This window comes from Thunnus maccoyii, chromosome 1 (genome assembly GCF_910596095.1).
Source record: "Thunnus maccoyii chromosome 1, fThuMac1.1, whole genome shotgun sequence".
In the NCBI taxonomy this organism is placed as follows: Eukaryota; Metazoa; Chordata; class Actinopteri; order Scombriformes; family Scombridae; genus Thunnus; species Thunnus maccoyii.
Window position 1 is genome coordinate 9,385,302 of NC_056533.1, and position 27,291 is coordinate 9,412,592.

Sequence of the window (27,291 nt, forward strand, 5' to 3'; positions counted from 1 at the left end):
TTGGTAAACTCTTCAAGTAAAGGCGTGGACTGCCCGTCCACCTCAAGGTGTAATTATCAGTCTTTACAGCTTGAGCACCTGGTGTGGAAGTTAGTATGCACACAGACTATCTCAGTGGGCTTTTCAGTGCAGTACAGTGCATGTGTCAACCTGTCCCTTTATTTCATGACGAAATATACCAAAATAATAAAGGAAAAGGAGGGAACGACACCACACAAATACTTTGAATATAAAGGGGGGAAGAGGACTAAGTGCTGAGTTAGTTAGGTTTGTCCGTTCTGCGCTACTGTAGAAACATGGCGATGCAACATGACGGCCACCATGGAGGGGGACCTGCTCCCATGTAGATATAAAGGGCTTATTTCTAAGGTAACGAAAACACAACAATTATTATTTTCAGCTTATTAGACACTAATTAAGATATACTTATAAATAATCTATTCAATTTTTACCAAGTCTGTTCTTTTAGATGTTACTAAATACTACACACTGGACCTTTAAAGTTCCAAAAAAAAACCCCAAAAACTCAGTCCTGATCTGCTTTATCAGGACTGTGTAGGAAATAGATAATTGTGTCGTAAAATAACCAAAAGTGTTCTAAACTTAGCACATCATTTTTGTGTCAGTAGAAAGCTGACTAAACAAATATGCTTTCAGGGCCTTTAATATTTTGTTAAATAATACCAATTACAATTACAATTCCCACATTTGGTGGAATCTAGAAAGAAGTACCTGTTCTCTAAAGGATGATTTAGGTTATTCTGAGTACAGATTCATCCTTCTCCCACTCCATCATATGTGATAACGACAGTAGTGGTCTGTCTATGTTCGGGCTGCCATCTGCTTCTCCTTCACATTCATTGGGCATCATCATTGCAGTCAGGAAGAAGAGATCATTTCTCCCTGGCCATATGTATTCATCAGAGGAAGAAAGCCTTCACTTGATATTCAAAAACCAGCCATGTTACTCTGTCAGCGTACACTGTCTGATTTGCTCTTTGTAACACTCTGATTCTCTCCCACTTTCTCCTCTGGTCTTCTCCAGCTCATTCCTTTTAACTTTGTCAGGGAGAAATGATTCATTATTTGAATACATCCGCTCTGTCGCTAATTTGTAGGAAAGTGAAACGGGAGACTGATGCCCTCTCCGACCTGAATTTGCCATGTCTAATTATGCCGTCTACCTTTTTTTTAGGTCACACCTGGTGTCACAGCGCCACACTTCAGCAATGTTAAGTGGTGCTTTTAATGGGTTTTCTGCCACAGATTCAAGTTAAAAAATAAGGACTGGCATAGACTGCTTCGTATTAAGGATCAGAATTACCTGCAAGAGGGGGCAGAATCATTAAAAATCTCAAGGAGAGAGGTGAGATGAAAAATGGAATAGAGAAAGTCCAGTCTTGCCTATGTTATATTTATAATTTTATTACTCATTTATATGTTACTGCTAAGTAACAACAAAGTATTTTCTATGTATGCCGACAGTTAGGGATAATGATGTTGCATGTTGTGATGATAGAACAATAAGATGTTTTTTTTTACTCTAATTCATTTTTGACAGAGAAGGAATTGGGAATCATTTTCCTTGTCTCAAGTCTTCAGATGCAGCTGGCTTCCAATCTTTGTTTGGCATAATGTGAGTGTTGCTGCTGATGTAATCATTGGTTAATCTCATACTTGGGACATTAAAGCTAAAAAGAAGACACTGTCATCAAAGGACACACCGCTCAAATATGACAGCTAAAGCTTTCTTCTTCTCCTCTCAGCTGTACCATGCCAGAAATACAGATGCAGTATAAAACGTACGGGAGTCTGTGATCTCTGTTATGATCTTAAGGCAAAAAGTACCAGTTAAAACCACAGACTGTATACAAAGATGGACGTAGCAAGTTGTGACATCACCCATTGGTTTGCGTTGGAGCCAGTTTGAAAAAAGGGAGAGGAAGGACGGGTGAAGAAGGAAGGGTATGTTTTAAAATAAATCGGGAGGAGAGCAACTCATGGTAACCAAGGAACACAATGCAACTTTATAATTCAAGAATTAATTTAATACCAGTCCAATGAACTCAAAGGATTAAAAATTGGGCTACAAACACCACCACAGCAGAACGTGAGGGGACCACCACCAGGGGGAAAGATCTCGTCGGCCCGGCCTAGTCCCACGGCTCCTACAGGCAGAGGAAGAGAATCAATGCAGGCACATAAGGAGGGGGAACATATAACATGAGCCGACCAACCGGTGCACGGTTTTTTTGAGCAAAACTCAAAAAAAAAAAAAACAAAGTCAAATTGAAAACAAAATTGAATTTAAAAAAAAAAAAGAAGTCAGTACAATTTAACAAATTAAACTAAAGCACAAGAAATACGATAAGCAAAAGAAAAAAAGAGAAAATAAATTAAACAAAAGGAAAAGTTAAAGAAAATGAACAAAAAGCTTAAACCAAATTAATTAAGCAACAAACTATACACTCCTCTGGCTCAGGGTCGCTAAGATACCAGCGGTCGATACATCATAAATGACGTGCAGTAGACCAGGTTACAGCATAGCAGCAGCGGAGATTGTGTTCTAACAGCAGCGAAATGGAGGAGAACAGCAGCAACACCAGAACAGCAGCCAAGGCTGGAGGGCAGTGGGATGCCGCGGGATGCAGCCTGGACAGTAAATACCCACATAATGTTAAAACAGTCACCAGCAAGCAGAGGTGCAGCCTCCCAGGTACTAGGAGGAGAGTTTCTGTGACTGCCGTAGCCCAAACACGCTGACAGCAGCGATAAATTGCCCACGCTTCCCCACACACCGGTTCGGAGCACAACAATCCCGCTGTGAGCTTCCAGCAGGCCAAGAGACAGGCTCCACTATAGCACAACAACAAGCAGAAATTAAGCTACCTGTACAAGGCACGCTCCTACCAGAAAGCTGGGCAAAAGCTCACCTTACAGACACCGGGGGGAGGCCAAAGTCCAGCGCAGCCCCGCTGCAAACACTGATGGCCCTAGTTCAGCCAGCAGCTCGTCACACAAAGACAACAGCAAGGGAATGACAGTGCACTGATTTAATCCCAACACCGGGCCACAATTAGTTGAGTGCTTACAGGTGTCAGTGGGCTGTACTGGGTGGAGAAGGAGGCAAGAGAAAAAAAAACCAAAAAAAAAACTCCCAACCAACTGTGGAGGGATCACTCTACTACACACTACTAAAACTACAAATTACTAATATGTAAAATACTAAACTATAAAATAGGGAAACTAAAAATACTGAAACTATAAAATGTTAAAACTACAACTAAGAAAGCCCAACTCTGATAATGTCTTCTATGCCGCAGCATACAGTCTAATTGGAGAGGAGAGGGATTGTTCACTTGAGCGATGAGGTCTGGGTGAATCTGGGCTGTGAAGAGACGCTGGCCTTTCCTCGTTGTGGGGGCTCATCGGTCGTCTGCTTGCTGTCTTCTTTGGAGCCACTGTCCCCCGTGGGCCTGCTGACCACCGCTGCTCACTAATAACACAAGGAAAGATCACCCTCACAACACCAGGCGCTGCTTATACCCAAGCATATGCTGTTTCTTATACTTACACAGTAGAGTAGAGTCTGAACTCTGCCCGTTGTGTGTTGCACCGTAGTACGCTGGGTGATGTCTAGTCTCTGTGCTGGTGGGCCTGTGGTTTCCATGCCTCATCGTTGCTTTCTTCTGTCTCCGTCTCCGATCCTAGCTCTGCTCCAACTCTGTTCCAGCATGTTCTCTGGCTGTCTGGAGGTTAACAATGTTTCGGAGAACTGGGGAGCGTCACCCCACCTGCGGTCTCTGGTTGCCATGGTGAGGCAGCTTGCGGCCCTTCTCCTTCTCTCCCTCTTCCCCCCGTGATTCCACCACAGTGCGCCCCTAGATACGCCAAGGGAGAGAGGGATGCTTACATTGTTCACAACAAAGCTGCCTACACCTGGTTCCTACCTCGACCACGGGCAAGGTTAACCGGTGCTCCCCATCCCCTGCCGTCCTCCCTCCAGATGCGTGGTCTTCCTTCTCGTGGGCTTCATCACACCTCTCTTCCCAAGGCATGGTAAGTTCTATCATGATAATCTTCTTAGTCTTGGTCCACAGGATGATGTCAGGTCTGCTGTTGGTACAGTGTCTGGGAATGTGAGCTGTTTGTCCAAATCAGCAGCCATCCTCCAGTCTGTCGCATGGCTCAGTTTGCCCAAGTTGTTCCCTTCTGGCTGCTTCCCTGGTTCATGCCCCTCCCTCACAAACACCATGGACATAGGCTTCTGATTGTTTGCCTTGCCCTTCCTCTTGTGTTCCATCTCCAGCACAACTGCCAGTTCTCTAAGGACCTGGTCATGTCTCCAAGTATATCTCCCCTGGGTGAGGGCTACTTGGCAAGATGTCAGTATATGCTCTAGAGTACCTCTCTTCCTGCACAGATTGCAGTTGGGGTTGTCTACCAGTGACCATCTGTGGAGGTTTGCTGGGGATGGGAGGGTGTCATAGATGGATCAGAGGAGGAATTAGAGCTGCAATGGTGGATACCTCCAGATATCAGTCCATGTGATAGTGTGGTTTTCAGTCTGCCATCTCTTCCATGCACCCTGGTAGCCCAGGCCTACTGCTTTGGACTGACACAGCTCCTCTTCTCTTCCTCTGATCTCTCTCTGTAGGAGGGTTCTTCTTTCAGCAGGCCCCTTTTCAGGACTGGTGTTATGAGCTCCCAAGCCCCTGTCGGCCCTGGTATACGTGTGTGCCTTCTGCTTGTGCTACTGCCTCTGGTGCAGAGTGCTCCCTTCCTGTCTTGACCTTGATTCCAGCCTTTTGGACTTTTTCATCCTTTGAGTCCTGGAGGGTCTTAATTAGTCTGGTCTTGGCAACTTTGTACTCCTCAACCACAGATGTTATCGGTAGTTGTAGTTTTGAGGATTTGCTGTACAGCCCTAGACTTATGAAGCTTGGTGGCACCCCAAGCCACCTCCATAGGTGCCTGCTGATGGTACGTTCCATAGTCTCCACTGCATTTAGTGCTATGTAATACAGTATTATTGGCTAAATGAGTCGTGGTAGCAATCCATGTTGGTAAATCCATGCTCTGAACGTCCCTGGGAGCCCTGACCTGACAGTATTCCGCAGGCCTTCTTCTCCCAACTGTTGCTGCATCTTTCTGATGTTATTTTGGTCTCCCAGTGAGTCATCATACCACTTCCCAAGGCATTTGATTGGGTTCCCCACAATAGATGTATTGATTCCCCCTGCGCCATGAGCTGGAATTGTTGTGTCACCTTCCCTTTTCTGATGATCAGAGCCCTGGACTTCTGAGGTTTAAATGTAGTTCCTGGCCCATGCGGCTGCTTCTTCCTGTGCTGTTAGGATCCATCTAGCTTGGATGTGTGTAGTGGTTGTAATAGTTAAATAATCCATGAATCCTCTGTATGGTGGCTGTCTAACTTTGGTGTCTGTTAGCAGAGTAACATACACCTGCCTGAATCAAAGTATACAAAGATTAATATGAATAGATTATATAACAATAGAGAAATAACAATGTAATGTAGAATTAATAATATGATGAATGTAGTGTAGTAATGTGATTAATGTAGTGTAGTGTAATATAGTGATTCTCAAATATTTAACATGTTAACACAAATCCACACACACACATCTAATTAGAGATATGAAGATATTTTCTTAATTCACCAAATCAAAACAGACAAAAATGAGTCTTAATAAAACACCACAGAAATAGAGACTAACATCTCAATTCACCCATACCTGACTCTAAAAATGTTCAAATGTAAAATGAACATTTACATAGCATATTAGATCCAAAAGTACTTAATGATTTTAGTGATTCTAGAGATTGGAATATGTAGTGATCATCTGAAATGGGTACTAAGAAACAAAAAATATCAATATTCAGTGAAAGTTACGTATATCCATGTAAGTGCATACTACTATGCATTTGAATTGAAAATATATTTGAATACATGATTAAATTGAACTTATATTAAAGACGAAAAAAGTTTTTTAAAAACACAAACAATTTGCATTACTAAGGCTACTTGCAGTATATAGAACATATGATTAACTAAATCAGAATTGCAAAAGCAAGTAAACTTAACTATAAGAATAAGTCATTGACAAACCAAAAGACAGACATGTGTAAGAACCCAGCAAATGTTAAAATTCTGCTTAGAGTATGATGTATGCCTCTTAGTTCAAATACATAAGAATACACTTAAACAACGTGGGATTTTTTTTTCTTCAACATGTCATGGTTTTTAAACATTTTCATCATCATTCATTATTTCATCAAACAGATTACCCAGATGAACCCAATCTTCAAATCCTCAGAGGTCATCATACATCAACTCCAAACCATTATTACCAATGCTTACCATCTGCTGAGTGGCTTGAATAGCAGTAGTGATTCTTGTTATAAGTAGCGGAGCAGGTGGACCCAAATGCAGAGACCATAAGCTGATTGTGGCTGAAGAAACTTCTTTATTTTGATATTGTGCAGGCAAAAAACAAAAGCTCGCGAGCTGAGCAGAGCAGAATGCAGAACGGGACTTAACAGGGCAGAACAAACCAGAGCAAACTGAACTGACAGACTGAACTGAACCCAACAGAACAGAACAGAGGATCCAAAAAACTGAACTGCAAACCAAGACTTAAACACAGACAGAACTAATAAGGGAATAGGGAACAGGTGACTAGACAAGGGCAGTTGATTGGCTGAGAAATATAGGGAGCAGGGCAGGGCTGACACGACTGATACAGGGCAGTTGTGGAGGGAAAAAACAGGCTGGGGAAAATCACTGAGAGCAGGGAAGGTGTGGAGTGGGCTGGGGAGTAGTGCAGGAATACAGGAGGGAAACACAGAGCAAACAGAAAACCAAAACCCAGAAAACACACCTCTTAATAAGAAAGACTGAGTAAGCTGTGAATACAGACTGAAATAAAAACAATGACAGACCAAATAGAAAGGCAACTAAAATAATTATAATGCCAGAATCTTTTAAAGACACACCAGAACCAGGAGACAGAAAACATAAACAAACTTAACCCATAAGTTCATATATCCCAATAGTAGATCTCTGTCTATTTACTTAAAGTGAATAACAGAAAACCGACTAGTATAGCTTAAGAAAATATACATAAAAATAACTTAAGTACAGAAGTAACACTTCTCCTACTTAGTTCAGTCTTCACCAAACAGAGAAAAAGTCTGAGGGCATCTGGTGGACTGGTGGACAATGGCAACTAAGGAATATAGAGTCAGAGTCTTTAGAGTCTCTAGAGTCAGTGACGGAACCATGGCAGTTCTGTGAACTGTTTAAGAGCTGTCACCAAACAGGAACACGGAACATCAAGAGAAGTCTTGATACCATGAGGGTGATTGAAAAATTAATTAATCCAGACCCCCAAGACCCAAATACACCTGAAAAATCCCCCAAGCTAAATCCATGATTCTCATGTAATTCTTTTTTACCTTTAGCTGTATCATAAATCATATCTATAACCTCTGTGGTTGCATCTCAGATACAGGAGCAACATTCAGTACCAATGACTTTGCATGCCCCCCCAAAACTACAGTTTTGACTTCTTGCAACTCCTTACACTCAGCTAACATAGCTCTGCTTGTAGAATTAATATGCCTCTCTAGGACCTTCGATAAGAATATGAGTTCCTGTCGTGAGACATATACACCATACTAGGGTAGAACACCACTGGCTATTTTTTGTATGTTTGTGATTTTTCTTCTGTGTCTGTGTAATGGAGGGTATAATTTGGCTATTTCTGTAGGCTCTACCTTCGTAATCAAAGGGATTAGATATGCTAAATACCACATACCATGTGATTCATCGTAAGGCACACAACTATAAGCTTTTTCTCCACACTCTAGATATACTCTCTCAGGTAATGGAGATTGGTTTAGAGAGATCTCTACTATTGTGTTGCAATTACTTTCTCCTAAGTCTTTGCCCTGTCACTTCCCTACTCCTTGGGAATAAATAAACATTCTGTAGTCTATGAACTGACACAGGGGGTAGATAAACCATAAACCAAAAATCATGCATAGGTGTTTGGTTAGTCTCTAAGGGAACTGTACAATTTTGTATTTTAACTGAACCTAAGGACCTAGTACCAAACCACGGTTGTATGTAAACCATAGCTTTGGCTAATACAGTGGGGGTAAAGGCTTGCGGTACTCAAATTTGGTCAACCAGAGGATTGGAACAATTGGTTTGCACCAAAGTTACTTGGATTCTGTACTCAAATCCTAATTTCACATACATTTGCACATGGGTAATACACAACAGGGTCGCAAAATTGAGTCCTAAGGGAAGGTATTGCTCGTTAATTATTTTTGCAATGAATTTAGCAAAGTCTACATATTGCAAGGACTTAACTGCTTATAACTGTTTATAGACAAAAAGGTGGCAAGATAGTGGAAGTCATCCTCTTCAACATATTCACTAACTCTGCAACTCTTCAAACTATTCTGATCCTGTGAATACTGACATCCCACAGTTTGCAATCAGGATTACCTTGTATCCGTTGATTAGTGAAACACCATAATTCTGTGGTCCCAATTAACGGGATAGGAGGTGTGTACTGCACTCTCACTGTATTTGGTGACAGTTATACTAGTTAAACTGACTCTGTAGCATGAGGTGCCCACCACCATTTACCCCTAGAACAGAACAGTGGATGAGCAACATTATAGACATTCATTTTATATCTGTCAGTGGAGCAATCAAAGGTAACGGGATTTACTTCCCTCCTCGTTTGGATGAGGCCTGGAAAAACATGTCTATCAGTCTTTTCTGACTTGTCCTTTTTACACTGTCTCATCAGAACAATGTCCTTCTCTTCAGTCATTTTCTCCGTTAGTTGATCTGTAACAAATTGCAAAGAGTGTGTATCCATGTGTGGTTGCAAACAATGTCTGTCCACGTGTGGTTACAAAACTGTAGCAGTGTTAGTGTTTTGAGTATCTGAGCATGCTGGATCACCTGGATTGCCCACCCTGGTCCCCTGCCTGAGTCCACCCAGCAGAAGGAAGAAGAAGAGCCACTTCTTCACTTGCCATGGCCTTTCACCAGTGGTTGGGGGGGGGAGGGGGGCACTTGGCACCTGGAAGCATGGATCCATTCTTCTTTGCCCTAGACCTTAAGAGCTATCTTGGTTGTCAGCAGCACCTGGAATGGTCCTTTCCACCAAGGAGACAGAGACACTTTGTCCAGGGATTTAATTAATACATAATCACCAACCTGAAATGGATGAAAAGGCTCCTTTTGGTTTTGATGCCTTCTCAACATTTCTGTTAATCTGGCAAGAGCTCCTTACTGCCCTGCACACACTGAACAACCTGTGAAAACATTCTGTAATGACTGTTTTGGCATCATTGTTTAACCAGTCGATCAGTGTTTTATTTGTAGCTGTCTGCTATAAGCTAAGGGAAATCAAATTCTTCTTTACACAGCATAAAGTCAGTCCCATTTGTGAACGTTATCAGTTGCTTCACATCAGGTATTAGACAGTACACACTTGTGTAAGCCACACTAGATATTCATCTGGGCATGTAATTGGATTGGGGGCTCTCCTAAATATGTCAGTAACTTGAGATGGGGTCCACAGTTTGCAAACAGGCATATCACCCACCATGATTTTAGGTACAATATTCACATACAAATCCTCCCCACAGTTTACATTCCTCAAATGATCCTACATACGGCCACTTACCATTACTCCACTCACATGAGCACTGTGAACAGCAACACATAACACCATTTTCTCAGCCTTCCTACTATTCCTGCGGGCATTCAAGGGGAAAACAGTGTTACGGTGTCATAGTGTTATTTTGTCTCTGCTGGCTTGTTCGTGGCAGGTTGATCATTTTGCTTTAAAGTTTAATGTCATTTGGTGAATTGTTCACTGATTCAGGCTTAACCTTTGCTGTGGACTGATTATTATCCATTTTGCATTCACATTAAAGCATTAAAGCATTGTTAAAATAAAAGGCCTTTCTACTGTTAATGGAATAAATAAACTGGATCTGGAGAAGTTGATTAGGGAAAAGGAGGATATCTCCTGAGCCCTCTTTTTTTTCATTTTTTTTTTTCATTTTTTCTCATCTATGTTTTTGGGATGGGGGCACCTCCCCATCCCAAAACAATAGATGAATGTATGCGTAGATATCTCCCTAAAAATAGCAATATTAAGATCCGCAGGATTAGGCACAGTGGGTGAAGAAGTGGAGTTCAAAGACCCTACAGGGGGATTTAGTAGGTAGTGCGCCTTAAATTAATTGTACTTTATTTTATGTTGTATGTATGTCCACTGTTAAACGTCTGCTCAACACCTTTATTTCTGTTTGCAAAAAATCATTTAGATGTCTGTATGAACTATTGACACTGGCATCCCATATGGTCCTCACTTGACAAACTATTGTTTTTACTCAAAATTTATGGTAGTAAATCTAGCTAAGGTAAATTTAGATTCTTCATCTGTATAAACTAATAAAATACAGTGAATCAAATGAAATGTCCATGTTTATATAATGGTACAAAAAGCAAGATTTTGGCACACTTAAAAAGTCTTTCTTCCAATGTTGTTTTCCTACAAGAACTACATTTTAAAAAGGGGAAATTGCATATTTGAAGAGAGACTGGGTGGGAGAGGCTTATGCTGCCACCACTGCAGCAGTAATAGGGGAGTGGGAATTTTGATCAATAAAAATATACCCTTTTCACTGATAGCATGACACAAAGATCGAGATGGCCAGTTTCTCATTTTAACTTGTACTTTATATGGCGAAAGGTATACATTAGTATCTTTGTTTATACCTCCAGGAGCAAATTAGCATTTTTAGATAAAATTCAGAATATACTAGATAATAATCAGACAGGAATTATAATTATAGGAAGGGACTGTTATGTGTAGAAGTAGCAAAGTAGTAATAATCAGCAAGGCAAGAACTCCTTTTAACCGGCTTTATTGCTAGCCAGAAATGACATTCCCCCCTTACTTAAAAGGTTATGTAAGGTACATTTCAAAATAGACTAAGTAAAACATAAGAGGCATTTGTGGCAACTTAGGTTAGTAACACTCTGAACCTAACTTTAGCTGCAATACTATTTCTTTTAAGGTAATAACCAAAGCATTCCTAACATGTCACAGAGTATACTACATATCAAATTTTCTTAAGTGGCTATTTCAACCCCAGTATACTGCAGTAGAATAATTGAACATAACAGACTGTCTAATAATGTTTAGGTCATTACACTTGTTACTTGTTACCTTGCTGTTGTTTGCATTGTTCATTCATCTTATTTCTTACACATAGGTAACTGTTTGACGCAGTTCTTTACATTCCTTAACCCAGCTGAAAATCCATTAGCCAAGTAGGTGGAGTGACAACTCTAGCACTCCTCTTGAGAGTCACTGGAGCTGTATGAGACTGCTCCACAGTAGGTAAGTCAGTCGTGAAGCATTCCACCTCTCATTATCACATAAAACAAAAGTGCTTGGTCCAATCTGTCTCTGAATAAACAAGGGTGGTGTTAACTTCAGTGTACCTTTGTGGACATGGTCAGGCTTTTTCACTCTTACTGAATCCCCAAGTTTGAGGGCATGGGTCTTTGCACCCTAATATTTATCAATGTACTGTTTAGATTTTTTTGTTCCTTTTTCACTGTATCTCTCACAGTAGCACACTTCTCAAACTTCTCCTGTTGTGTAACAGTTCAGATGGGGAGACACCAGTCGTTGCGTGAGGTGTTAGATGGTAGTTTTGCAGGAAGTCAGGAAGCCATTTGCTGTGGAAGTCCACCAGAGTCACTGCAAACCTACAGGAGGCAGGAGTATTCTCAAAAAGGCCCACAATGTCCAATCCCACTTTCTTCTAAGGCTTGTCTGGCAGTTCAATTGGCTGGAGTGGAGCAGGAGCTGTTTTAGTTCACTTGTCCATCTGAAGCCACCAGTACAAGTTCACATAGCCTCTGTTTCGTGTGCACCACTCCTTGGTGTGTCCTTGTGCTAAGTGGACCACAGTAGTGCGCAGGGAAACAGGAATGATGTAGCAATACTCACCTCTCATTACTAAGGCGTCGGACACAGAGAGTTTGTAGAGGATCAGGAAATATGATGCCAGTGTAGGGCTGAGTTCAGGGCATCGTACAGAGGCAGATGTGAAGTCATCCATGGATAGAGCTCTTAGTACAGATATCAGGTTCGTCCACTGCAGCTGTATTGACAGGTAGTGGCAGACATGACAGGAAATCCGCAGCCTGGCTCTGTGACCCTGGTCTGTACTCTACATCATACAATCGAACTGACCACCACACCACTCTCATGCCTGCCTGGCCAATTCCTTTGGTAGCAAGCAGTGCTGTCAGTGCTTGGTTGCCTGTTCTTAGTGTGAAGCACCATCACCAGAAATATGACCTCCACTTTTCAACACACACGTGAGGGCCTCTTTATCCAATGCTGAATATTTTCTTTCTGCAGCGGTGAGGCTCCGTGATACGAATTAAGCAGTACGTCTTATCTGGGTGTATTTGTGACCCAGCCCATAGTTTGATGCATCTGTTGTCACGAAAATTGGAAGGGAGGGGTCAAATACTACAAGCACTGGACTGTCAAGTAGCAACCGTTTCAGTTCATTAAGACTGGGGTCTGCATCCACAGTCCATTCAAACCAAGAGTTTTTAGTATCCCTCAGTAGCTCTCGCATCAGCTCCACCAGTGTAATGACGTTCAGCAGGAACTTACTGTACCATGAGATTAGTCCTAGGAAGAACCATACAGAGAACAGGTCGTGTGGGGCTGGGGCATCATGGATTGCTGTGATGTGATCTGTGTCAGGCAGAATTCCCTCTTTGGAAATGACATGGCCGAAGAATCTGAGGCTTGAATGTCTGAATGAACATGCAGGCTCCCATCATGCTCATCCTGAGAAGGTCCGGCAACGATCACATTGTCGAGATAGTTGCGTACTCCAGGTAGACTTTTTAGCACTGTTTCCATCATTTTTTGGAACATGGATGGAAAGGAGGCCAAGCCATAAGGGACTGTCAGTAGTGGAAAAATCCTTCATGTGTAATAAAGGCAGTCAGGTCATAACTGTCTTCATACAATGGTAGCTGGTGGTAAGCTGAGGCCAAGACCATGGTGGAAAACACTGAAGTACCCCTGAGCTTACTCAAAAGCTCCTCCATGAGGGGCAGTGGGTGATTGTCAGCAACGGATTCTGCCTTCCCTCCTTGTTGTAACCACGATTGGGAAAATCCAAGGTGAGCCATGTCAAGTTCATCAGACACTGGTTGTCGCACAGCAAAGGGGAGTCACCTAACTTTTGTTGCACTGGTACAGCATCTTCACGAACCTTTACTTTGTGCACAAATCCTGCAACGCAGCCAATTGAACAGGGATCAGTCTTTGTTTCCATCACAGGTGCAGGAGGTGAAGCCTGGTTGAGGTCAGCAGGCGCAGCACGGTTGGGTTCATGACTGAGTGTCCATTTCAAGGTTGAAATATTACAAACAATTTAAACATTTGTATTCAAGAAAGCCCCAAGCATGGATGGATCTCCTGTTGAGTTTTATTCAACATTTTAGGAGCAAATTGGGTCCCTTATCAATTCAAATGACAAGATACATGGCAAATAATTTAGTCCTTCCTAGATCTATGTATCAAACTGTAATCTTTGTTATATTAAAACCACGTCTGGATAATCCTCTTCAGACTTTAGACCTATAAGTTTAACTGATTGTGATAATAAAATATTAACTAAACTCATTAGCAACAGATTAGCAAAGGTTTTACCAGATCTAATACATAGCAATCAGACAGAGTTAATTAAAAACAGGTACTTACAAACAAATAGAACAAAATGTTTTGGCATAATAGAACATGCAAAAAAGCACAATATAGATTTATCAGTGATGGCAGTTGATGCTGAAAAAGCATTTTATTGTCTGACTGGCCTTTTTTGTTTAAATGTAATCTTCTGGTTGAAATCATAAAATTTTGTAAAATTATTATATAAATATTCTACAGCTAAGATTTATACTAATAATTTACTGTCTGGGGATTTTAAATTACAGAGGGGTACTAGACAGGGTTGCCCATTTCCCCACTCCTTTTTGGTCTAGCAATAGAACCGCTTGCAGAGAAAATCAGATGATCCAAAAGTTACAGGTGTCAGTATTGGTAAACAACAATATACACTCAATTTATTTGCAGATGATCTTTTGATGTACCTAACTAATTTTGAAAAATCTATACCTCCTGCGTATAAAATTATTTCTGAATATTTAATGGTCTCAGGTTATAAAATTAATATGGAAAAAAACAGAAATAATGGCAGTAGGGAAACAAAAAACATAACACAGAACTTACAACAATCAATTACATGATGTGTAATAAGTGACAATAAGCAACAGATGTATTTCAATCAGGAGAGACAAGTGAAGTGAGTCTTTGGTGCTTAGACTCTACAGGGAGACTTTGAATCAAGGGACATCAGTCCTGAGCAGCAGCAAGATAACCCCCCCCCCCCCCCCAAGATGCTGGTGGTGGTGGCTGATGACTCCTGCTGAGACTGATAAGGCTGATGAGGTTGATGAAGTGATGGACTGATGACTGGGCTGTGATGGGGAGGTGGTGGGGCGTGCAAAATGGAACCATGAAAGCACTAGGCAGAGAGGGAGAGAACATATTTAAAAAGACAGCTGTAATATGATGGGCTGACAATGAAGGTGTGTAACCGTGCTATTGGTTAGATGTGACCAGCTGATGTGAACAGCTGAGGGATGCCTGAGGGATGGGAATGACAGATGGATTGAGAAATAATACTACAGACCTGAGCATGCAAAATATCTGTCTTCCTGACTGAACTTTTGCTAAGCTTCATTAAGGAAATTTTATTTTTTGTTATTCAATAATATGAAATCTGGCTCGATTAAATGGATGAATCCTCCTATAAACTTTACAGGAATAATTAATCTATTTAAAATGATGTGACTTCCAAAATTTTTATTTCTATTTTTGACAGTAACAATTACCCCACCTAAAATATTATTTTAAAAAAAGCATATTAAATTATTACAGACTTTATATGGGGAAAGAAACATCATAGAATTAAAAGTAAGGCTTTCCATCTTCCAAGTTGGAAGGGGGATTTAATCTCCCAGATTTAGAAGTATATTAACTTGCTACTCAAGCGTTTTACCTATGCCATATAGCCAAAAATACAATAGAACAGCTGAAAATACATGAGTCTATCATCAAAACCTTTTTGCATTTATATTTTCAAAGGATAAAAACATTGATTCTGTCAATTTTATAGTGAGAAACTTAATAAGAAGGGCTAGGACAGCACACTTAGTTTACTAGCTTTACAGCACACTTAATAAACTAGGTGTGCTGTCCTAGCCCTTCTTATTCATAGTCACTACTTTAAGGATTCAGCACCCTGCTTTTATTATCATGAGTCAAGTGCGTTGTATCATATTTTTCATCGTAAGAAACTTAGAAGCAACATGGAGAAAAATGAAGTGTATTTTGAGCTGATACCTTTTCCAAAAAATACTTTTAGATTAAAATTTAATTTTAATCAATCAATTTGTATATTTCAAGATATGTTACAGGATACAGTGAAGTATCCGTAGAGTTGGATTATTCTTTTTTCATCAAATGTATTAAAGAAATTGATACTCAAAACATTGGAAATCCACATACCCTCCTACACTACTACACTGAAAAAAGAAATTTGTTATTATTTGAACATAGAAAAGACAATGGCCATCGAAAAAAACAAATTAAAGCTATAATATTTAACTTTTCTTTATTAAAATGTCTAAAAACAACTAGACTTAAGTTTTATATTTTGTTGAGTTGGGTAGTTACATTAACTCAAATGTTTCCAACAATGTTCAAACCCAGTGCAGTCTGTTTTATTTGGCCGCCTGTCAATGGTTTCTTACCCCCTTTACCAAAGAGTATACGCGCACAAGATGCATGTGTCGGTGTTGTGGTTGTCTGCCACAATGGCATCTACCAAAGAATATACGCATACAAGATAATGAATTGGCGTTGTGGTTGCCCATCAGAAACTGTAATAAATTGACTTTTATTCAGTTTTAAGCCACATTTTTATGATAAACCTTTTAGATGTTGGTCGTTTTTAATTGTATCTTTAACCATATGAAGGATTGTAGTCATTGGACATCCGGATCTTAAGTTATAAGAGAAATAAGCTGAGCAAACATTAGCAGCAGCTTGGCTAGCAGTCCCTCCCAGACATCCTCTTTCTGTGGAGAAACATCAATTTTTTAATTGGAACTGCTTTATTTAGTGTTTTTACCAGTTTTAATCCCCATGTACATTTGTTTTGGAGAGGAGGAGAACTCTGCAGATAATTTGGCCTGTGGTAAAAACATGCTGAATGTCTGTATCTTAAGTTGTCAGAGAGACAAGCTGAGCAAACGTTAACAGCAGCTTGGTTTGCTACTGGACGTCCTGTGTCCAGTGAACAGCGTCGGAGAAACACTGAGGAGGAGACCTCTGCAGATAATTCAGCTCCTGGTAAAAACATACTGAACGATGAACACTGGAGTAATCCTAACCCAGAGAAGCTGGTTGTTTAACAATGAAGACAACAACTCCCATGATCCCACACTACTTCACATCGTCATCACACTCCATCTTTTGTTATTGTTTTGATTGAGAGACCCCTAGTGGCAGAAATTACATATTGTGCGATTAACTCAATTTGAAATCATATAGGGTAAACTATTACAAGCATTGAGTACATGAAAAAAGTACATACATACGTACTTAAACCGCTTCTTTTCTTGTGTTATTTACTTATTTATTGTCAGAATGTAGGACAGGTGGACAATAATGGCGCACAGTACACAACGACTGAGTTATCAGAATGTAGAGGATTGTATTGTTGTTGAAGTTTCAGCTGGTGAAGGACAAAAGATCGGGGTACTCGACAGAGAGGAATAGTATTTGAGTTATATGTGATGTATATGTATGTTTATTTAAGTTGATCAGATATGAAGATACTGAGGTTGAGCTTGTTTGTTTGAAGTGCGGGGTAAATGTATGTTGCTGTGGTATGTTATTTTGTTTTACTTTGTTTTGTCTTCCTGTCTTGTTTTGCTTTATTGTTAAGATTGTGGGTCTTTGTTTTGCTGAAGTGGGAAATAAATATTGTATATATTGAGAAATCTAAATATATTTAGATTTCTCAATATATATAATAAATATTTGATATAAACAATTATGTCAGACCAAAAAGATGGAAAGCCGTATTCTGGGATTCAAAAGGTGAGTAAACTGAGTTTAGATAGGTTTATCCTCCTCTGTATCCCTGAAGTGAATTTCAGTCTCACTCCCCTGACACTGAGGCTTTGCTTAACAGGAGGAGTTGAGACAGAAAGCCCAAGGCAGTGAAAATGAAGGACTGTTAAATAATTTTTGTCAGAAGGGGCGTCTGAGTTGGATTCAAGTAGACAAGGCTTCAGCAAAATACAAGGGATCGTCCTGTGGGAAAAAGTATGTGTCATGCTCAACACCTTCACAACCCATTCTGATCAAGCTCTTTTACTGGATGGGCAGATTCTGAATAGGGCCAAGTCCTGAAGACACACACATACACATACAGTGTGAGTGATTGCTTAGACTGACATTTACGTACAGTACTTCAAATCAATTCAGCAAGTGTCAGTTTCTTGCTCTTAAAATATATACTGTAGGCATACGACTGTAAGAAGGTCAAAGGTTAGAGGCCACAAAATCTAAATAGCAGATGCATTTGTGACTCTAGAGTAATCGGCAATGACGGACAAACACTAAGCAGGTAGGGTTAGTTTTAGCCCCATTACTTTCCTCTGTTCATATGCTCCCATTGGGCCACATCATTCAATGACATGAAGTCTCTTTCTACTGCTATGATACAGGGATCTGTCCCCAGCTCAAAACATCAGGTCCTATTTGTTTAGTTCCCTCCTGACCTGCCTATCTTACGTTCATTGTTGGATGTCTCAAAATTTCTTGCAGATTAATCAGAACAAGATGGAGATTCTTTGTCCTCCCAAAGACAAATACTCAAAGATAAACCTGGAAACTTATCAGCTTAAGCTAAATCTTCAGACTTGACTTTCAGGGGACAATTGAAAGCATTGTAAAGTCTTGCTTTCTAAAGCTAAGGAGTATTCCAAAAATAAGATCATTCCTTTTTCAGGGTGACTTACAAAGTTAGTTAACTCCGTAGTTTTGCCTTTAATGCAACGCATCACATTACGGTCCTAACCAAGCATACATCATTTACTGGTACAAAATACAGCTGCACAGCTTTTAACAGGATCCTGGAAGTATGAACACATTGCTCCTATTTTAGATGTCCTCCACTGGCTTTACAAAGCACTGGCCTTGACCTCATATTTACCTGTTTGTATCCTGAGGTCCTCAATGGCAGCTTTCTTACAGTGTGGTTTTATTGGTGCTTGTGTTATCTGATGTTTTTACTCATCCTTTTACTTGGTTGTTGGTTCTAATGTTTATTGCTTTTCCTTGTGCAGCACCTTGTAAACTTGTTAGGTTCTTCTTAAATATTATTATTTTTATATAGCATACATTTTGTGATATTAGTTAAAGAAATAAGACAATATACAACTTCCTCCTTACATGCAAATTAATAGCTTTACGCGACCAGAGATATTTCTTGGTTCTTCATCCTGCATCTTATTATGGCATTCCTCATAAAGGCAGCTGATCACCAAGAGAGCAAGACAGCTGAGATCACAGTCTAATGAAAGTATGTCTCTATGTCATGGGACCAATGTGCAGTGGGAATGTAGCTTCTATGCACTCTGACCAAGCTAAAGAGGAAGATATGGGAGAGGTATAATGTGATTTGATGGCAAGAAAGAGTATTAGTAAGTATTTTTAGGAGATCTGTTTTCAGCATTGGTGGAAGGAGTACTCATATCCTTTACTGAAGTAGAAGTACCAATACAGCAATGCAAAAATACTCCATTAAAAGTAAATGTCCTGCATGAAAAATCCTAATTAAGTAAAAGTACATAAGTATTTGTAGCAAAATTTAAAAGTATTTAAGTAAAAGCAGTGGTTTCGTCCCTCTTACTGATATGTTAGGCTATTATTTATGACATTAGATTATTAATACCGAAGCATCAGTGTGTAAGCAGCATATTACTGTTGTAGCTGCTGGAGGTGGAGCTAGTTTGAACTACTTTATATACAGTTAGCTAGTTTAGTCCAGTGGTTCCCAACCTAGGGGTTGGGCCTCTCCAAAGGGTCACCAGTTGTGAGATGATTAATGGGAGAGGAAAGAAGAAAAAAACAAGTTCTGATACACAAATCTGTTTTTAGTTTTTGGACTTTTTCTCTAATCTTTGATTTTTGGTGAAATATTGGATCATTTGAACATTTATTGAAATGAAACCATATGAGAAGTTTAGAGGGAAAAATCCCTGAAATGTGACCCTGACTACACACTGCTTTTTGTAAGACGTCAATAGACAAAAAGGTTGGAAACCACTAGTTTAGTCTTTAACAATGTGTTGTATTTCAAAAGTTTGTTATATTTAATATCCATTGTGTCAAATCTTCATCTGAAAACTAACTAAAGCTGTTAAATAAATGTAGTGGAGTAGAAAATACAATATTTCCCTCTGAAATGTAGTGGAGTGGAAGTATACCAAATGGAAGTAGCATCATATGGAAATACTCAAGTAAGTTAAGTTCAAAATTGTACTTAATTACAGTACTTGAATAAATGTGCTTACTTTCAAACACTGAGTTTCAGTGTAATTCAAATTGTCTCGATTTTTGAAAGCAAGGATTGGTATTTTGTGGACTACATTCTTACTATGACAACACCCCCAAAATACAGTACTGAATATATTCAGTGTTTCTTGTAGGGCTTTAGTGTTGACAGGGTCAATACATCTATTTAGATGATCATGAGAAACTAAAATTCCATGAGTGGAGACAGACAGAAAAACATTTTGTTGTTGGTTTTACAGACTAGCATCCCAGAAGCTGTTTACTTAAATTATCCCACACCACAGTGGAAAGATTTCTCTGGTCAGATATGTGATATGAAAAAAAAATCCTGAAAAAAATTAGGTTTCTGTTTTCTTAGTCAAATAAGGGAGGGAACTTCTATGATATCAGTGGGAAACAGCATGTAACATCTCATATGCTGTTCAATTATTGGCCTGATATGAATCTGTTTGCAGTCTAGGTTTTTTGTTAAGATGGAAGGAGTGGCTGTGAAGTCTGAAATGAAGGAGGAGGAGTCCATCCACTGTGCTGGCAAGGTCTTTTATACCTGTAGGGAGTCAGGGAGGAGGAGAGTCAAGGTCTGATTAATATTAGAGCTCTGATCTGAGCTCTTTCTCCCAGATTCAGGGCTTGTTTATGTGTGTAAAACCACCAAACTGTTCCACTGGGTGAAACGGTAAAAACATAACACAGACCAAAGCAAGACACATCACCAGAGTCAGAAATCATGTTAAAGTTGCATCCGCACGCACAGAGAGAAAATCTAATATTTACAGTAACTCTCTGTGGTCCAGCTTCAGAGATCACTCATGGCTGTCAGTACTATAAAGCAGTAAACAAAAAAAGAGAGACACATCTATACTTTATCCATGTGTAGGCTTGGCCTTTTATTTCTCTGCGTTTAATGTGTAATATGAGGTTAACAGAAAATGAAAAATATTGAAATTAACAGAAAGTGTATACGTCTACAAAAGGGCATGTGTACAGAAAAGATGTGGATGTGTAGGAGTCTAGATATTTTCTTTACATATGGACTTCTGCAAATGGCCTTTTGATTTTCTGCATCTGTATGCTGGTCATAATGCTGCTTTCTCGGTCAGATCTCCCTGGAAAAACTGCTTTAATCTCAACAGGATTACTCAATTGTTAAACAAGGTTAAATAAAGTCAATACAAGTTAAATGTGAGGCTAAACAAAATGATAAATGCTGTGCCACATTATGTTTGTTGGGTTGTGTCCCAGTTTCAATGTAGGTTGCCTGTTTGATATCTGGTACACATAGTGAATAATAAGACCCTTTTTAAAGAGAATACAATACACGCACGCAGTAGCTGTTAATCAAATTTGTGAAGTAACAACAGGTTTCTTAGTTAACATAGCATGGCAGATAACACTGTAATTTTATTAAACTTCTCACTGTTTTACTGGTACAATGTTTATAACTGCTCACGTTCCTGCTACTATTATTACTGCTTGTGTGCTTAATACTGCAAATGATGCTGCTGCTACTACTGTAACTACCACCAGCCTACAGTTGACCGGAATTGCTTCTAGTGTACTTCTACAACAAAAGCTATTACTCTCCTTCTATTACAACTTTCATCTACTGCTATGCCTACTGCTATTATTACTTCTTCCTGAATAATAAGAAATAAAAACAAGCATGATCTCATTCCATGCAGTGATTAACCAGATGTGCTGTTGAGTGCAACATGCCTTTTAGAAAAGACTGGCGTGAAGGTGTGACCTATGACGGCAGGCTTTTCACCTTTGAGTGTGACAATTCAGAAGAGGTATAAACACTTTTGCCTTTAGGTGGGCTCTGCTGACACTTTCTACACACTAGTTCATTTGAAGTGTACTGAACCCTTTTGTTGTGCTATTGGAACCTAAGACATTGTGTGTCAGGTGTACACTGAGACAAAACCCTATGCACCACTTAGAACAACTGCACTGTACACATTATTGCAAGGGACCCTCCTATCAAAGTCCTCTGCACATCTTTTGTCTCCTCCTGTCAGTGTAATGGCAAGAGAAAACCAGTCACAGCTGTGTTTTAACAGATGAGAAACTAATGTTTCAATCATGCGGCAAAGAAGAGCCTACTATCCAGCTTCATGACATGCAAAACATGATACTAATGTTAATTTGCTGCAGATGATGCCGTGTTTCTGCCTCACAGAGTTGATCTAACTGGTTTCATACGTGCCTTTACCACATCATTAACAAGTCAACGAGGCGAAAAACTGCAGTAGCCTCAGACAGACTGAGACATGCAGGCCAGCACTGAAGAAAAAAAGTAAGGGAACTCTACTTTTTCCCCTGCCTCTTATTTCTTCTGGAATAAGGGCCTGACTTTCTCCACGGATTCTATTTTCAAGGCTTTGTGACAGTGACCCCTTCGACACCTCTGTAACACTTTGAGAGCATCAGCGGGTTCTGTTTGTTTTTACTCTCCAATTTTTTCACCTTTTGCCACTAACACAATCATTTGTTGTATTGGAGAAGATTTCCTACCAATGTCTGTACCTGACACTAGAACTTCACTTGAAGACATAGTAGAAAGTTACGTGGTCTTCGTCTCAGCTGGGATTGGGTACTTTTCTCCGTTCCAAATCTACTTTGCAAATTCACCAAATAGAATGGTTCCTATATTGAATTCTTTAATTTTTTAAAACCTCCATTCTGCATCATACAAACAAGAGTATCAGCAATATTTGGGCCTTTTAATCTCATAATAGTTCAGTTTAATTTCCAGTGTAAATGTGGTAGTGTCTGTTTCTGATGTGTTTCAGGTCAGGACTCTGCAGCACATTGACACCTTATATTGTGTCAAGACCAAGTGGCAGCCTCCAGAGCTGAAAAATGAAGCCAACGCCTAAGCTAGCTCCAAAGGTGAGTCAATCCCCATAGACCCCTATGCTAAAATGCCCAACTTTACAAAAAATGGTTTTGGTCACTATAGCTAATTTCCTCATCAATGACAACTGTACAGGGGGTGAATTTTTATATAACTTACCCGTTTAAATTTTATTAAGACTTAAACTTATGCATAATTAAGGGCGTGGACGCTTTGAGTGACAGGTGGGTTACCATGGTGACAGTGTTGGTTAGGGAACATAACCATGGTGTAACCCCAGATTCACAGAGTATAGGCGCAGCCGTAGCCATCGCTATTTCAGTTCATGAAAGTTAAAGCTATAATACGTAACTATTCCGCATTAAAATGTCTAAAAACAACTAGACCTATGTTATAGATTTTGTTGAGTTGTATACTTACATTATTCCAAATGTTTCCAACAATTTTCAAACCCAGAGAAATCTGTAATCTTAATTAAGGTAACGGACCGTTTCATTTGGTCGCCTGTCAATGGCGTCATACCCCTCTACCAATAGTCCACAAGATGCATGTGACGGCGTTGTGTTTGTCCGCTACAATTGCATCTACCAAAGAGTAACTTACACACATACAAGATAATACATCGGCTTGTTGATTGTTCAACTGTAACTGTTATAAATTGACTTTTATTCAGTTTTAATCCACATTTTCATTATACATTTGGTCATTTTTAACTATATCTTTGATGAGGGATTTTAGTCATGACGTCTGGATCTTAAGTTATAAGAGAAATAAGCTGGGCAAATGTTAACAGCAGCTCGGCTAGAAAGCCCCTCCAGGAAGTCTGGTGCTCATCGAACATTGTCGGAGAAACACTGATGTTTTAGGTGAAACATCTATATACAGTATTTTTACTGATTTTAATCTGCGTGTACGTTTGTTTTTGGAGAGGAGGAGACCTCTGTGGATAATTCGGCTCCTGGTAGAAACCTGTCGAACGCCTGGATCTAAGGTTATAAGAGAAATAAACTGAGCAAATGTTGGCAGCAGCTCAGCTAACAGCCCCTACCGGACGTCTGGTGCTCGCCAAACATTGTTGGAGAAACATTGATTTTTTAGGTGAAACTGCTTTATTCAATATTTTTACAGTTTAAATCCCTGTGTACGTTTGTTTTTGGAGAGGAGGAGACCTCTGCATATCCTCATCAGAGAAATAAGCTGTGCAAACGTTAGCAGCAGCTCAGATAACAGCCCCTACCGGACATCCTGTGCCCACTGGACAGTGTCAGAGAAACACCGATTTTTTTACATGAAACTGCTTTATTCAGTGTTTTTACCTGTAATCACCGGGTCCGTTTGGAAGAGACCTCTGCGGATAATTCGGCTCCCAGTAAAAACATCCTGAACAATGAATACTGGAGTAATCCTATCCTGGAGAAGCTGGTTGTTTAACAATAAAGACAACAACTCCCATGATCCCACACTACTTCACACCGTCATCACATTCCATCTTTTGTTATTATTTTGATTGAGAGATCCCTAGCGGTTGAAATTACATATTGTGCGTTTAATTGTAACATTTTGGTCGCCTAAACAAGTCTTGTTCATCGTTGAGTTGTACTAAACAACCCTCTAAGATGTTGAATGTTAATTTTTTTCTGGTAAGTACATTTTGTTTTAATGGTTTTAAGGCTGTTTTTCACTAGTGAAATCACAGTTAACCATAGACTGTAAATGCGCATCAGCTCCACCCTCTCGTCCAAATATGGTCTCATCTGGCTCCAAAAATCCAAGATATTTTTGAACGGTCAAAATGCAAACCTAAGGCTTCAAAATGGGAGTCCACAAACCAATGGGTGATGGTGGCTACATCACAGTGGCCACATCCATTATTTTTTACAGTCAATGGTCAAGACATGAGTGTAGGACCTGCTGAGCATATCACAAGCGTATCTGAAACCCAGCAGCATTTCAATGATACTATCTGTTATCTGTCTAATTACTCATCTTAAATATTCAAGTAGTGGTACAGTTTAAAAATCCCCTGGTAAAGAATCATGTACAACACCTAGTGGCTGTGGAAACTCTACTTCCACTTCTCAGAGTGGTAGAAAGACAACACATGATTACATATATTATCTGCTAGAAACGGACTGTGAGTGTAAGCATAATAAACTGATGGGTCTAACTTCACATGGGATTATAATCCATGTAATTTAACACTGAACAATATGCTGCCTCTTTCCCAAGTCAAAGTTTCACCTCCTATACAAGACAAGATAACAGTTGTGCCCTGTGCAACTCTGCACATTAGCAGCCAAAAGTGCAAACAAGAGATATATTCAAAGGATTTCATTATCTAGATATAATGTGGCATCATGTCAGTAAATATCTTTGAAAAAAATTAATGACTGTTCATTTAATACTTTTCTTTTTCATTTCATTTGGATGTCAAATTTCTGTCTTAATAAGGCAGCACAAAATGTGTTTGTAGCAATTAATCACCATTAATGGACAGTTCATTTAAACATCCTCTTAAAACAAGACTTAATTGCACAAGCACAACAACAATTGTAAAGTGGCATATTCATTCCTGAATGCATGATGTGACATTCTAGTACAGAACAAAAAAATCCAAGCACATAATTATATATAATATAAATTATTATCACGCAAATAAACATTTATTTCAGCAACAAAAGTCTATATTTTCCTCTTTCCTCTCCAATTTATTTGAACATTTGCTATTTTCCCACATGAGTTCACAATAATAACCTCCTTCACTCAGTTTTGCTGAATTGGAGGGGTAGTTTCTGATGGGCTGGTAATAAGTTACTTTTACATACAATTTCTGTCTATGCTATATTAGCTTGAGACCTTGCTATCTTGATAGGTAGCTAGCAAAGTTCTACAGTATTTCCTTGACAAAAATTTGTCTTAACTGTGCCAGTAAATTTCAATAAATCTTTCAGGATCAGGAAAATACCAAACTTGTCAGAGTGCTGCTGGTGCTGGTTGTTGTGCCGCCACAAAAATACATATGTACAGCCACAAGAATGGCTCTGTGAGGCTGTACTCAAACACAGTGCTTTGCAGCTAAATGGTAATGCCCACATGTTAACACGCTGACAATAACAACAACAATGTTTAACATGTCCACCATATAGCTTGTTAGAATACTAACATTTGCTAATTAAACAGAAACACAAGTGCAGCAAACAAAGTATTGGACAAATTTAAATTTTGACCTGCAGTTGACCCGCATTATTCAGGCACTTTGTAAATATTTTTTTTACAGTGATTGTGATGAAAGAATGACATCAAGGATAAAACCGAGTGAAATAAGCTTCTATTACAGTGTGCCTGGGATCGAGTATCTGGAAGGAGCTTCGAGTGGAATTTCTGTTCCTGTTAAAAGAGGCCACTCGAGGATGTTTGGGGATCTGATCAGAATTCCTCCCAGACATCTCCTGGTGGAGGTATTCGAGACATGTCCAACTACAAGAAGGCCCTGCAACACACTGGAGGAATTGCACATCCTATCTAGCTTGAAAACGCCTTGCCATCCCTCAGGAAGTGCAGGAGAACATGGATGGGAAGAAGTGCTGCTGATTCTGCACTGTAGAAACTGATGAGGAACTTATGTGCGTATTGTCCTAAAATGAAGCTGAGTTCTACAACTGCATGCTTTTTTTCTGCCTCCGATTTTTTCAGGTACTTTACATATTTCTTGGATAATTTTGGAGAAACTTGACATTCCCTGAACAACCACCATATCATAGCAAACCTATTGAAAGTGAAACAAGCTGTGTATTTGTCCAGACGTTATTGTAGGAAGGTTCTTCAGGTCCATGTTCTGTGAAAGCAGATTAACAACTAACAATCTGTTGAACTCTGTTGAATTTGTTGAACTTTGCCACACCACCACTGAGCTACGTGAAAATTGTTGGTTGGTTTCCAAAGCTATCTCCAAGTTGGAAAAGAACAATACTTACAAGGGACGATCAAGCACCTGAATTCCATCAGGTCAGATAAAGTAAATCTACTGTATCTCTTGGATAAATAGGACATCCTTTTCTTTTGTAGATCCAGTTTTGCATAGTGCAGCTTCAGGCAGAATAGACAAAATTCTCCGGTGTTTCCACTTCTTCTGTGCAGCCACAATATACAGCTGCTTACTTACACTCTTCAAGGGCAGCAGTGTGTACTGTGTGTTTAACCTCTGTTGCTGAACATAATAAAGTATGCAGTATTGCACGGTATTGTGCCTGTGAGAGTGTGATCCATGAAGGAGAGAGCATTATAAAACCATCATAAATGAAAAGAGGCTGCAGATAACAGTCCCTAAACACTTATGCTGCTCCCCTACTATCCATAATCATTGAAGAAACGCTGCATTACAGTGTCCAAACACAAAACAGTGCAAACACTCTGTCATTTAACCTTGACTTAACATCTAATTCCACCTTCAGAGGATAGACATTAGTTGTGTCATCCAGCAGAAAGGAAAGCAGAATGTGGAATTTGTTGTACTGTTATTTGAGATAAGTAATTTTCTCTTTTCCTGAGGAGAAAAACTGAACATCACATCAAATCACATTATTCAGTTTCATCTCATATGTACATCTAATT

General features: G+C 39.6%; 1 long non-coding RNA gene across 1 annotated transcript; it reads left to right on the plus strand.

The window, feature by feature from the left end:
* The first annotated feature begins 288 nt into the window (after positions 1-288).
* Positions 289-26,921, plus strand: LOC121903983. The gene is made up of 6 exons (XR_006098154.1): positions 289-369; positions 1,196-1,366; positions 1,562-1,636; positions 3,324-4,059; positions 22,616-22,715; positions 26,018-26,921. It is a non-coding gene; the product is annotated as an uncharacterized LOC121903983 (long non-coding RNA).
* Positions 26,922-27,291: the final 370 nt, after the last annotated feature.